This window comes from Pinus tabuliformis, chromosome J (assembly GCF_031772625.1).
Source record: "Pinus tabuliformis cultivar Carrire ecotype Pingquan chromosome J, CPIR1, whole genome shotgun sequence".
Classification (NCBI taxonomy): domain Eukaryota; kingdom Viridiplantae; phylum Streptophyta; class Pinopsida; order Pinales; family Pinaceae; genus Pinus; species Pinus tabuliformis.
In genome coordinates, this window is record NC_142295.1 from 1,533,903,730 (window position 1) to 1,533,916,240 (window position 12,511).

The window sequence follows — 12,511 nt, forward strand, 5'->3', positions numbered from 1 at the left end:
AATATTATATCATATATTATCACACTTGTTATGCAGAGATATCAGTCATGAAAACTTGAAGATTTATGCCAAAAGATTAATGCCCAAGTTGCTTAAATGATTTGACAATATGCTAGATATCCTACCAATCAATTTTATGCCTCTTAATCGTGTTTATCAGTGATATATCAGATCTGATTACTCTCATTACAGTCAACAATAAACCATGAAACAAGCCTAATGATGAATGCCCAACTTAAGCAATTAACTCCCTAGTATGTTAGACAATTTATGAACTTGTTTTAAGCCAATTAAAATGATATTTTTCCACTGTTATGAAGTAATTGTGACTGTTGTAGCAAAATAGAGATGAGAGGATAAGGGTTAGAGGTCAAACCAAAGGCCTTAGGCCTAGAAAGAGCTTGCCAAACTTGCTCAAATTTTTCCAAGGGCTGGAACACCTGCAAACATCAAAATTCGAGCCAATTTCTCCTGCAAAACCCACCAATATTCAGTCCAGAAATCAAATGACCAACCAAAAGATGAATGAGGGAAAACTAGGGTTAAGAAGAGGGCAAGAGGTAAGGGAAAAGGCCTAAATAGGCCTACAACTAAGGCCTAGAGGCCCAAGAGGAGGACGCGGGGGTAGAAAAGGCAAGAGAGGAGGGCCGAGGTGCAAGGGAAGAGAGGTTGTGGCAAGGAAAGGGCCTGAAAAGGCTTGCGGCCAGGCTTAAGGGGCCTAAATGGGCCCATGACAAGCCTTAAAGGTTGTCGTCTAGGTGCAAGAAGGGAAGATGAAGCGTTAGAGGCTTATGTCCAGGCCTAAAATGGCCTTAAAAGCCCGCTACCAAGGGAATGGGGGTAGGTCGAGGCCTCTAGGTTCCTACGGCTAACCTTAAAAGGCTGAAAAGGGCTAACAAAGGGGGCCAAGGAGGTTGGATGACTAGGAGAGAGGAGGATGTTGGGCCTAGGAGGCCTGAAAAACTTGAAACCCTTGCCCAAAAAAATATTTTGCTTCAAATCTTCAATTTCTACAAAATTCTTTAGTTGTTGACCCTACAAAAATTTGTAGAGGTTAGATCTTACCCTCAAGGGCCTAGATCTAGCTCTAATCCAACAATTGTCCTTTGATCTTACTTGTACCAAAAAATTTACAATAGCCCAAAACCCCAATATATACAAAAAATCAAAATCGCAAAACTCTAGAAAACCCCAACTACAAAACAAGGGTAAGAAAATAAAATAATTTATATTTTTTATACAAAATATATTTATAAAATATACATGTGTACAATGCTTAGAATAATTTTTGCGAATATTCTTTTTTGTATATTTTGACAATGACTAGATCTATTTCAAAAAATAAATGCTAAACCACAACCTTAGCGAAGTTAGAAAATCATATAAAATATTCAAAATCCAAACATGGTTTTCCTGTGACCACAGTTTGTGAACTTGGAGCCCAAGGGTTGGGGAACTTGCAAACACTATATATTTTCTCAAGAATAGACCGTCAAAACATACAATGAATTAGATCACCTAAGATATGTCCAAAACTTACCAATAGAATGTTCCTATAATCTACAATGAAATAACGGTTCAACTAAACTTTAAAGAACAATATAGGAATGCCCATACCCAACACATACCACAAATCAACGAGACAAAGACACTGTGAATTGCACCCCAAAGTCTTTTATTATGGTAATCAAAACATTCTCAGTGGGACAATAATTTTACATCAACTTTTACAAAGTTACATCAACCAAAGATTTGTTAGCTTGAGACACAAATGACCTCCAATTTATAGATAAATCCTCCAAGTATAAAATAATGACTAGTTGGCTCGATTCCGTCAAGATAATCTCAAGTGTCAATAGATACTTGATCAACTTTTAATCTCTTCCATAAAAAATACTTATTTTTGAGGAATTTTCGAATTTCTCATTAAACCCATTTTTTATTAGCTCAAAAATAATTATTTTGAGCTAATTTGCTCCAAAAATTGACTTTGAATCAACCACCAAGGCCCAAGGGTCCAATTTTTCTTGAAATTTCCAATATTCCCTTGGTGGGGGACCTCCAAAACTTAATTTCTTTAAGACCCACGATTTTTCCACTTGGAGAATTTAATTTCTCTAATATTTTAATTTTTTGACTCTAATTAATTAATTTTCTAGGTTATGATTAATTTTAATTTTACCAGAAAAATTAATTGACAATTGAGGGGATTAATTATTTTTCCACCTTTAAATATTATAGCCATGGTGTCTAAGTATGAGGGGCCATGCACTGAAATATTTTTTTTTACATAAAAATTTACAAAATCAACCTTCAAAGGGGAACACCTGTTTGTTTTAGACCCTCAAATAATTACTCAATTTTGTGATGCAATATGATCTAGTAGACCAAGTGCTTTGTAATAAAATAATTTATCCAAATAGCTTAAATTATTCCCAATTCACTTTTACAAGAGATTCGACTAAAATATTAGGACTAACCTAAGACTTTGACGATAACTTCCACCCTAGATTTAGGGTGATGTTGGAGGGAAAAACTTTGTCGATCATCCGTGTTTAGAAACACAGACGAATCAGTGAGACGAAAAAGCTCCTATGATGAAATTTGTCACCAAAATAATAGGCTTATCTAGGTTGTTACATAAATACATCGTCTTACTACCATCATTTACATTATAATTTTGCAGAATGGGTTTACAATGACATAGAACAGACAGTTGGCGAATGATTCTGACTTTGAAAACATTCTTTGAAGTCCTCAGATCCTGCTTCCTTAGAATGTTGGAAAAGCGGGTGCAACGGGCCTATAGGTGGCTTACTTCACAAAAATGCCTAACAAACATATATTACTAAAACACATAAGATTAATGATAAGTTTGAGCACTACCTACTTCTTCATGCCTATCATCAGTATGAGGGGGAGAATTATTTCTCTATCTCGATTGAGTCTCTCAGCGAATGGATTATCCCTTTTTCTTTGAAATTGGCCTGGAAAAAATTCTTCGTGTCCCTATTATTGGATTCCATTGATAAGAATCCCTTGTGCAAATTAAGTGCTAAGTTACCAAGTACATTGCACTCTGCTTCGAAGGTATCAATCCTTTTGTTTTAGTGCACTAATAGGCTCATAATGTTTGGTTGTTGGTTGATGCATCAATGCTCATTCTTAGTGACTTTAGAAGACATCAAGAGCGTTGTGCTTCTAATGGATCTAATGAGGTATTTCTTGTGCCTCATGACTTTTCTAAACTCCTACATGTCCCTATTCTCCATATTCACCAAAATCACACAATAAAAGATTGCATGGAAAGAAAAAATAACACCGAATTTTATATTTAGATATATGAGGAGGACACAATCAAAATTTATGTGAGTCTAGAAGTCTAGGCCTAAATTATCAATAAGAAATCCACTATGCTTGAAAGCTAGACCCTTCTTGAGAAATCTAAGACAATGAAATTTCCAATCCCATGCCTAGGTTTGAAACATAGAGTCTTTTCTACAACGTGTTCTCTAACATCTATAAAACCCAATCCCTGACAACTACCACTCGATCACTATGACCTTCCAAAAAACGTGAGCTAGATGTTGCTACCCCTTTTCTGCAGCAAAGATTAGCAAAACAAGAATTCCGAGTGGTTATAACTAGGACAACAATTAAAATTTGGATTATAAACCTTGGTTAGAATTATGATTCCTCTTAACACATGTCGTTCATTTAAAAGTAACAAGAAACAATAAAATAATGAAACATCAAACATGAAAAAAGAATAGATCTATGTCGATGTTTCGAACCCCAAAGGGGGTCCATCATCAGAACCAAAAATGATAGATTATGAATGATGTCCTGATGATGGACCCCCTTTGGAGTTCGAAACGTCGACATAATGAACATAATACTGTGGATAATCTGGATCATACTACTCCAAGAAACTACCACAGAAGCTTAAAGTCTAAGAATAGATCTAATTAGGGGTGGTAGGAGTGGGACGGTAATTCTTAACCTCGAAGGAAAACCTGAAATGGAGCATAGTTTCGGTCTAGGAAAACTCATAAACAACTTAGCAGAGGCTTATGGGTTGTTGCAAGGTCTAACTTTGGCCAAAGAAGCCAAAATATAAGATTTGGTAGTGTTTGGAGACTCTAATAGTGATATGGCATCTTGTTCAAGAAACATTGCCTAACAATGGAAACTTGTGAAATATAATTGATCCAATTCAAGCTATGAAATCAACCTTCTCAAGCATAAGGTTCTTTCATGTGCTGTGATCAAACAACTCTGAAACATATCAACTAGAAAAAGCATGGGTAAATTTGGATGAAGTGGTCCTTGTCAGGAATGGTACCCCCTTCAATTCTAACATTCCCTGGTTGATGGCTGAGAATTTTCATCAAAAATTGATTTTGGAGTGGAATATAAGGACCAACAAGGCCCCTCCCCCAAAATTTAACTATGTTATAAGGAAAACTCCATTCAATATAAATAAAATTCATAACAAATACATGGAGACAATTTAGAGTCGGATTGCTTGGTGGTCTCTACTGCCACCCAGTCCCCTCAACAGGTGCTTATGTATCATCCTTATTAAGGGCGAAGGATTTATATTAATGAGAGATAAAAGAAAATTAAAGCATATAACGTACAAGGGAATCATGGTCGAGTTGATGGCCTTCAACAATTTTAATATGTTTTCCTTAGATGATTTTTGTTTGTATGCAAGAGTGGCTAAAGTGGGAGTGTTGGTGCCAAGAATGGGATAAATCTATCCATGTTTCCTTCTCCCTTGGCCTCTTAAACTCAAACCATTGGAAGATGCTCGTTGGCACAATTCCCTTCACAATGGTGCAACCTCTCCCTTGAAGTGATATAATTATGATGAGAACCATCGATGGAGCACAACAGATGATCAATTATGCTATGTTAATTTGGGTAATTTCCTCCTTGCTTTCGTACCTGAGATGCCTTTAATTTAGGATGAACATATGTTTTTGACATGGAATGAAGCTTCAATTTTAGAAATTTCTCCTTCTTGGTGCCTTTTTGGCTTGCCTAGTCAAAATTTTGTGCTCAAGATCCTAAGGAAGTTTCTATATTGGGGTTGACCCTCTATGGAGATTTCATCTTCTAAGCACATCTCCTTTTCTATGTAGTGTTGAGAGAAGGCTTGTCCTACGATCAACCTTTCTCTTCCTTCGTGGCTTCCAAATGATATTGTTCTAGTCATGGATACCTGGGATTGAGGAGATTTAAGTGGTTTTTTGGCCATGGAAACTTTGAAGCAATATTTAGACAAGATATAGGCTAACCAAGCATTAATTTGTGCAAAACTGGATCAAGTTCTAGAGGTTGTAATGAATGCTTTGGAGAAGATCATGGAGGATCGGTTCAAGCAGAAAAGAATGGATGATGAGTTGGATGTCATAAGGTAGCTACTAGAGGATCTATGAGTATCCTTATCTTAGAATATTTATGCTAGTTTGTTTGAAGAAAGCAATGGTAATAAAACTATCTTGGATTTGAATGTTCCTCTCTCGGAGGAGAACAACCATGATGCTTATTCAAGAGAAAATGTCAAAAAAATTCTATGCAATGTAAATTTTGTAAGCTTTTACAAGTCTTTTGGAGAGTGCACACCCCAAAGACCCAAAGTTTCTGAGGTTGGTTAGTAGGTAGATAGTTAAGGAAAATAAATATGGGTTAGAGGCTAGAAGTATAGCTAGCCTCGAGGTAATCTCTATGTAAACACACATGTTCTACATGTCGCAATCTAGGCGTAGATTTTTTACTAATACAAAATTCTTATTATTAAAGAAGGTTTATTTATTTATTAATGACACCTATGGGGAGATTGTTGGAGAGTATGTGGTTCACCTTCAACCTCCCTCTTAGGAGGTTTCTTGTTGTATCTCGCACTTGTGAGAAAACTAGCATAGATTCGTCTTAACTTCGTATTTACCAAGTCTTGAGAGGGATCAAATATCTCAATTTTTTTGTTTTTGTTTTTGTTCTTTCGATGCAAAACTTAAGTAAAGGTTTGCAAGTCAAGAGATTTGATCCCTCTTGACGCTTGATAGATTTAAAGTTAAGATGGATATATACTGGTTTTTATAATACTATTCATATCAGAAATAAATTTCACATCTCTACATATAAAATATTCTTATTTTTAATTCTATTAAAACCTTAATAATACATATAGCTCCCGATCGGGATGAGGAACAAGGTAGGTGGGGGTGGCAGGAGTGATCATTATAAGGAAAGGACAACTGGATGTGATCACAGAAATGAGGTCGCCCTCCCAGCGAAAACAATGAGTATTCTGCTAGCACAAGTTTCAAGAAACCGAAGTGGGGAAGGTGGAATGCAAATGATTAACTATAGTGGCGGCGGTGATGGCAGAGCGAAGAAGGTGGTGAAGGGGCATTATATGAAGGTGGCGGAGGGTAAAGGAAGGAGTATTTCAAGCAGGACAAAGGAGGAGCTGAACGCGGTGCAGCCAGGAGGAACCATCTGGAAGGTTTGCATTATTGAGAGAGGGTAGAAGAAAGGATGGTGCGCCCCGGTCATGGAAGAGGACGAGGTGGCAGAGGTTGTCCAAGGCAAGGGAACCCGGGAGGCAGGCCAATAGAAGCCCCAGGTAATCAGCGCAGAGGGAGAAGTTCCACTCTGACAGCGGTTCAGGAAGCAACAAGAGCTTACCAGGTAGGCACAGATGAGGATATCCACCGTATCATCCAAAATATGGAATCAAATGTGTTGGAGGAACAGTCGGGTTCAGAGACAGAAGAATGGGCAGAAATGGTTAGAGATCCAGGAAATACCAGGGGAAGGCTGACCCTGTACAGGCAGTCTCTGCATATTTACTGGGTCCTAAAACACCTCCTGGCAAAGGCACTGGAACAGGTTGCGAAGGAAATGGCAAAAATCGCCAATGGTATGCCAAATATGCAGAAGGAAATGAAAAACTTCCAGACCATTATGATCAAACAGAACAACAAACTGGAAGAGATGTCTCAGTTATTGTCTCAGTTGGCTGGCACTCACCCTAGTCAGGAGGAACAAATGGATATTCCCATGGACATGGACCAGAATACAGGAACCAGAAAGGAATGATTTTCTTGAGGCTCTGATGTGGTTTTTGAATCTCTCTTTTTTACAGTTTTATGCAAATCAGTAGTATAATAGGTAGTTTCAGTTGTATAGTGCATATAGCCAGTATGGAAAGACTTGTCAAATTTTGTTTTTGGAATGCTTATAGCAAACTAAGGTGGCCAACAGACCTGGTTTCCCTTCGGGGCAGGTTGAGGCCACCAAAACATTGTATCTGGTCTCTTTGTTTAACATAAATAGAAAATAATGGTACTACCTCCACTTACAAAAAAAAAAAAACCTTAATAATACATATAACTACATGCAAATGTGCATGGCATTTGAGAGAGAGAGAGACAAAGGTGATTTTAATGTGACACACAAACACAAGTTTCTATATGTTTATTACTTAAATTTAAACATGAAACATGAATTTCTAAATTATTATGATTACAAATATCAATTATCATTATTTTAATTTATATGGTAAGAGGATATATATATATATATATATATAGAGAGAGAGAGAGAGAGAGAGAGAAATTCGTTAAAACCTTATATATGTATTTATGCATATAGCTATATATATATGCATATGACATTTTTCTTTCATGTATTTTATAATTTTTATTTATTTATTTATTTTAATTTAAAACTTTTAATGCAATATAGATAGCATATATTATATATATATATATATAAAGCTTGGAAATAGAGCTAATGTTAAGTATTAAGTCTTTATGGTTATTTACTTATGCATGGAGCATGCCCTAAAATTGCTTTTGCTTGGTTAAGAGATCGTCTTCCTCAGACATAAGGAAAAGTTAATAGTCCAAGACCGAGAGGCATCTAGTAGGAGTGAAAGCCTGCCCCCTTATGGACCACCAATAGGTCATTCCAAGTGGAATGGTTTCCCTTGAATAATAATGATGAGTTAGTTTGCATTGCATTCAGGATAACAACCAATGATGGTTGTCCTCACCGTGGGTTTGACAACTGAGTTATGATAGGTTTTTCCCACTGTGTTAAAAAAATGATTATTTACTTAATAAATTATAGAACTTCATGGTTAATCATCATTATTTAAATTTCTTTTAATGTGATATGCATGTTATGAATTTTTTTCCAAAGAAATTAATTTTGTTTTTGTTAATAAAAACAAAATTGCAATATAACAATTTGAATTAAGTCGACTTATTATTTTTATTACCTTTTTATCTAAGCTAACTTTCTGTTTTTATTATTATTATTATTATTATGATTTGATTTAGCACTCCACTACAACATCTCATCTATTGCTTCACTATAACATCTCCCCCGTAGTGGGTCACAGAGTACCTCTCGACACAATAATATATCTCTCTCTCCTATGGTGGCTAATGACGAGTTAATGTGTGAGAACTCAAGAATGGATGAGCTTAAGAGAAAAGGGACTGTAGTGTTGACCATGAAAATGCTCATATGTTGTGAGGGAGAAAAATTTCATATTCATAGCAAATAATGATTAAAGTTGTGGAGAATTTTTGGAAGAAAATGTGTAAATGATTTCTAATTTGTCCAATGTTTTGGGTGGACACTCCACCCATCATTAGGGACCAAAAATCATACTTGTTTTTTGGTCCCTGTTATGAAACCAGCTCACAATAAGATAGAAAAGAGAGATAAACACCTTAGAATTCAGCCTCTTCGAGGGGGCAACCTCCTTTACATTACACAAATGAACAATTCTTGGATGATACAAATGACAAAACCTCATTTCTATATATAGGAGTCTAAGGGATCATAATATAACCAAATTAAACCTAACAATAATAATATAAGGGCACAAAAATAACAATAGTGGGCTTCTATGGGGCACAATAATAACAATATGGGGACAATAGGGGCATAACAATAACAATAAGGGATACAATGACAATATTAATGGGAGAATCACTAGTATTATAGGGACCTAACATGCCCCTCTCCTTCAAAAAAGTGTTGTCCTCAATGCTTGAGTAGTTCTGGACACTTCTGTATAAAATTCTCATCCTCCCACGTAGAATCTTCAACAAGTAAGTTCTTCCACTTGATGAGATACTCCGATTTCCTAGTTGTCGAGTTCTTGTTTCTTTAACTGCTTCAGGTTCCAATATGATTTTTCCTTCCTCATCGAGTTCTAGCAATATTGTTTGAACTGGGAGCTTGTCACCTATAACCTTCTTTAAGCATGAAACATGGAAAACTGGGTGCACTCGGGAAGTTGCAAGAAGCTTCAATTTGTATGTCATAGTACCTATCTTTTGCAACACCTTGTACGAACCATAATACTTTGGTGATAATTTATTATCCTTCTTAGCTTACTTGAGGGACATTTGTTTATATGGTTGTAGCCATAGGAATACCCAATCACCTACATGAAAACTTCTTTCACTGCGATGTTGATATGCTTGTTGTTTCATTCTATATTGTGCCAAGGTGAGGTTATCCTTTAAGAGTTGGAGAATTTGTTGTTGATGCTCAATTGATCTTCCACTGCTTGAACCTTAGAGTTTTCTCTTAAATATGATGTGATGAATGGTGGATGATATCCATGAAGTGCCATAAATGGGGCCATTTTTGTTGCAGTATGGAAGGAAGTGTTATACCACCATTTAGCCAGAGGCAACCATTTGACCCATTGTGTCTGTTTATTAGATACAAAGCAATGAAGATATCCTTCCAAACATTTGTTTACTATCTCAGTTTGCCCATCAGATTGAGGATGATAGATGAGCTATGAGCTAACTGAGTACCAAGACAAGAAAATAATTTTGTCCAAAAATTTCCAGTGAAAATGGGATCTTTGTCGCTTACAATAATCTTTTGGTTTCCATGTAGCTTTTGAATTGTTTCCATAAATGTAGTAGAAACTGTACTCGCTTTAAATGGATGAGATAATGCACAAAAGTGTGCATACTTGGTAAGTCTATCAACTACCACCATGATAACACTCTTTCCTTTGGACTTGGGTAAACCTGTGATAAAATTCATTGGAACCTCCTCCCAACGTTGGCTTGGAGTGGATAAATGTTGTAATAGACCCAGGGTCTTGATTGTTTCAACTTTATTTTGTTGGCAAACCAAACATTCTGCCAAAAACTTTTGAATATCTAATTTAAAGTCATCCCAAAAATATTCCTTCTTAACCCTGTGGTAAGTTTTTAGAAATCCTGAGTGCCCTCCTAAGGGAGAAGTGTGCAATTCCCAAAGAATATTTTGTTTTAGTTGGGAATTCTTACATAGGTATAACCCATCTTTGTACCATAACGAATCATTTTTCCAGCTAAATGTAGCGGATGTACTGGGATCTTGTTGTATATTTTGAATGAGTGCCCACACTTCTTCACCATTCTTTCGTTCATCCCTTTCTTCGTTTATCCAATCTGGTTGGATAATAGAAATGGTGCAAAGAAATGCTTCCACATCCTCATCCTTTCTTGAGAGTGCATCTGCCACAACATTTTGCTTCCCTTTTTTGTAGATGATTTCAAAGTCATAACCCAACATCTTTGTGACCCATTTTTGCTACTCTTCTCAAGATAATATTTGTTCTAAAAAGTATTTAAGACTATCATGATTTGTTTTTACTTTGAAGTGTCTTCCCATTAGGTAGGGTCACCATTTCTTAAGTGCATGTAGTATTGCCAACATTTCCTTCTCATAAATAGCTTTGTGTAAATACTTTTCGTTGATTGGACGACTTTCGAAAGTAATGGGTCTTTCTTCTTGCATTAAAACAACACCAATTCCATTTTCTGAGGCATCACATTCCACAATAAAGGTTTTTGTGAAGTCCGGTGTAGCTAAGACTAGTGCTTGGCACATTGCCTCTTTAAGATGTTCAAAGGCCTTTGTTGCTTCTGGAGTCCATGAAAATGCATCTTTCTTCAATAATGTTGTTAGAGGTGCTGCTATTCTCCCATAATTCTTAACAAACTTGCGATAATATCCTGTCAACCCGAGAAATCCTCGTAGATGCTTTATGGATGTGGGGATTTTCCATTCCTTAATGGTTTTAATTTTGCTAGGGTCTACCTTAACACCTTCATGAGATACAATATGACCCAGATATTCCACCTTTTGTACTCCAAAGAAACATTTGGAGCTTTTTGCATATAATTGTTTCTCCTCCAATAGTTTGAACACCCTGTCAACATGTTGAACATGATCCTTCCAAGACTTGTTGTAGATTAGTATACCATCAAAAAATACTAACACAAATTTCTAAGGAAGGGTTTGAAAATGGAATTCATCAAACCTTGAAATGTAGAAGGTGCATTGGTAAGGCCAAAAGGCATGACCAAAAATTCATAATGACCCTCATGAGTTCTAGATGTTGTTTTTGGAATGTCTTCAGTCTTCATTCTGATTTGATGATATCCTTGACGAAGATCCAACTTGGTGAAGTAAATTGATCCATGCAATTCATCCAATAATTCATCAATGACATGAATGGGAAATTTATCTTTAATAGTGAGCTTGTTGAGCTCCCTATAATCTGGACACATGCGCCATGATCCATCCTTCTTGTGAACCAATACTACTGGAGCAGAGAAAGAACTTTGACTAGGTTGAATTATACCAGCCTCTAAAATTTCTGCAACCATATGTTCAATTTCACTCTTTCGGGCATATGGATATCTGTAAGGCCCGATGTTTGGAGGAACACTTCCTGGAATCAAATGAATATCATGATCATGATCATGAATAGGTGGGAGGCCTTTGGGAGTCTCAAATACCTTGGAATGATTGTCCAAGGCTTTTTGAAGATATGGAGAAATAGATGGTTTCAATGTGGGAACCTCTAGTGAACATAATTGTGCTATTATTCCTCGTTGTTATTTATTTAGAATCTTTGTCATTCCGTTAGAGCTGATTATCTTTCTAGATTTCCCAGCGATACCCCTTAATTAAACTTCCTTTCCTTCTGAAGAAAAATTCATGAAAAGTTATTGAAAATTAAAATCTATTGTACCCAAGGGTTGTAGCCATTGGACTCCTAGTACAACATCAGCACCCCCCATTGAAATGGAAAGCATTGGGCTATTCAATACATATTCTCCCATGGATAGCTTGATATTATGACATTTTCTTGAGCAATTTATGGTTCCTCCACTTGCAACCATCACTTGACACTCTGGTGCTGAATATATGAAGCAATTCAATTCCTTGGCTATCTTACAATGAATAAAATTATGGGTACTGCCCGAATCAATCAACACTATTACCTTTTTCTTCTTGATATGCCCTTCTATCTTGATAGTTTGAGGAGTGGTAATTCCAGCGAATGCATTACAAGATATGGTCGGATTCATTTCTTCTTTCTCTAGGGTTTGTTCTTAGTGTATATCCTCTTCTTTTGACGTTTCTTGTTCCTTTTCTTCCTCCTCTTCACAATCTA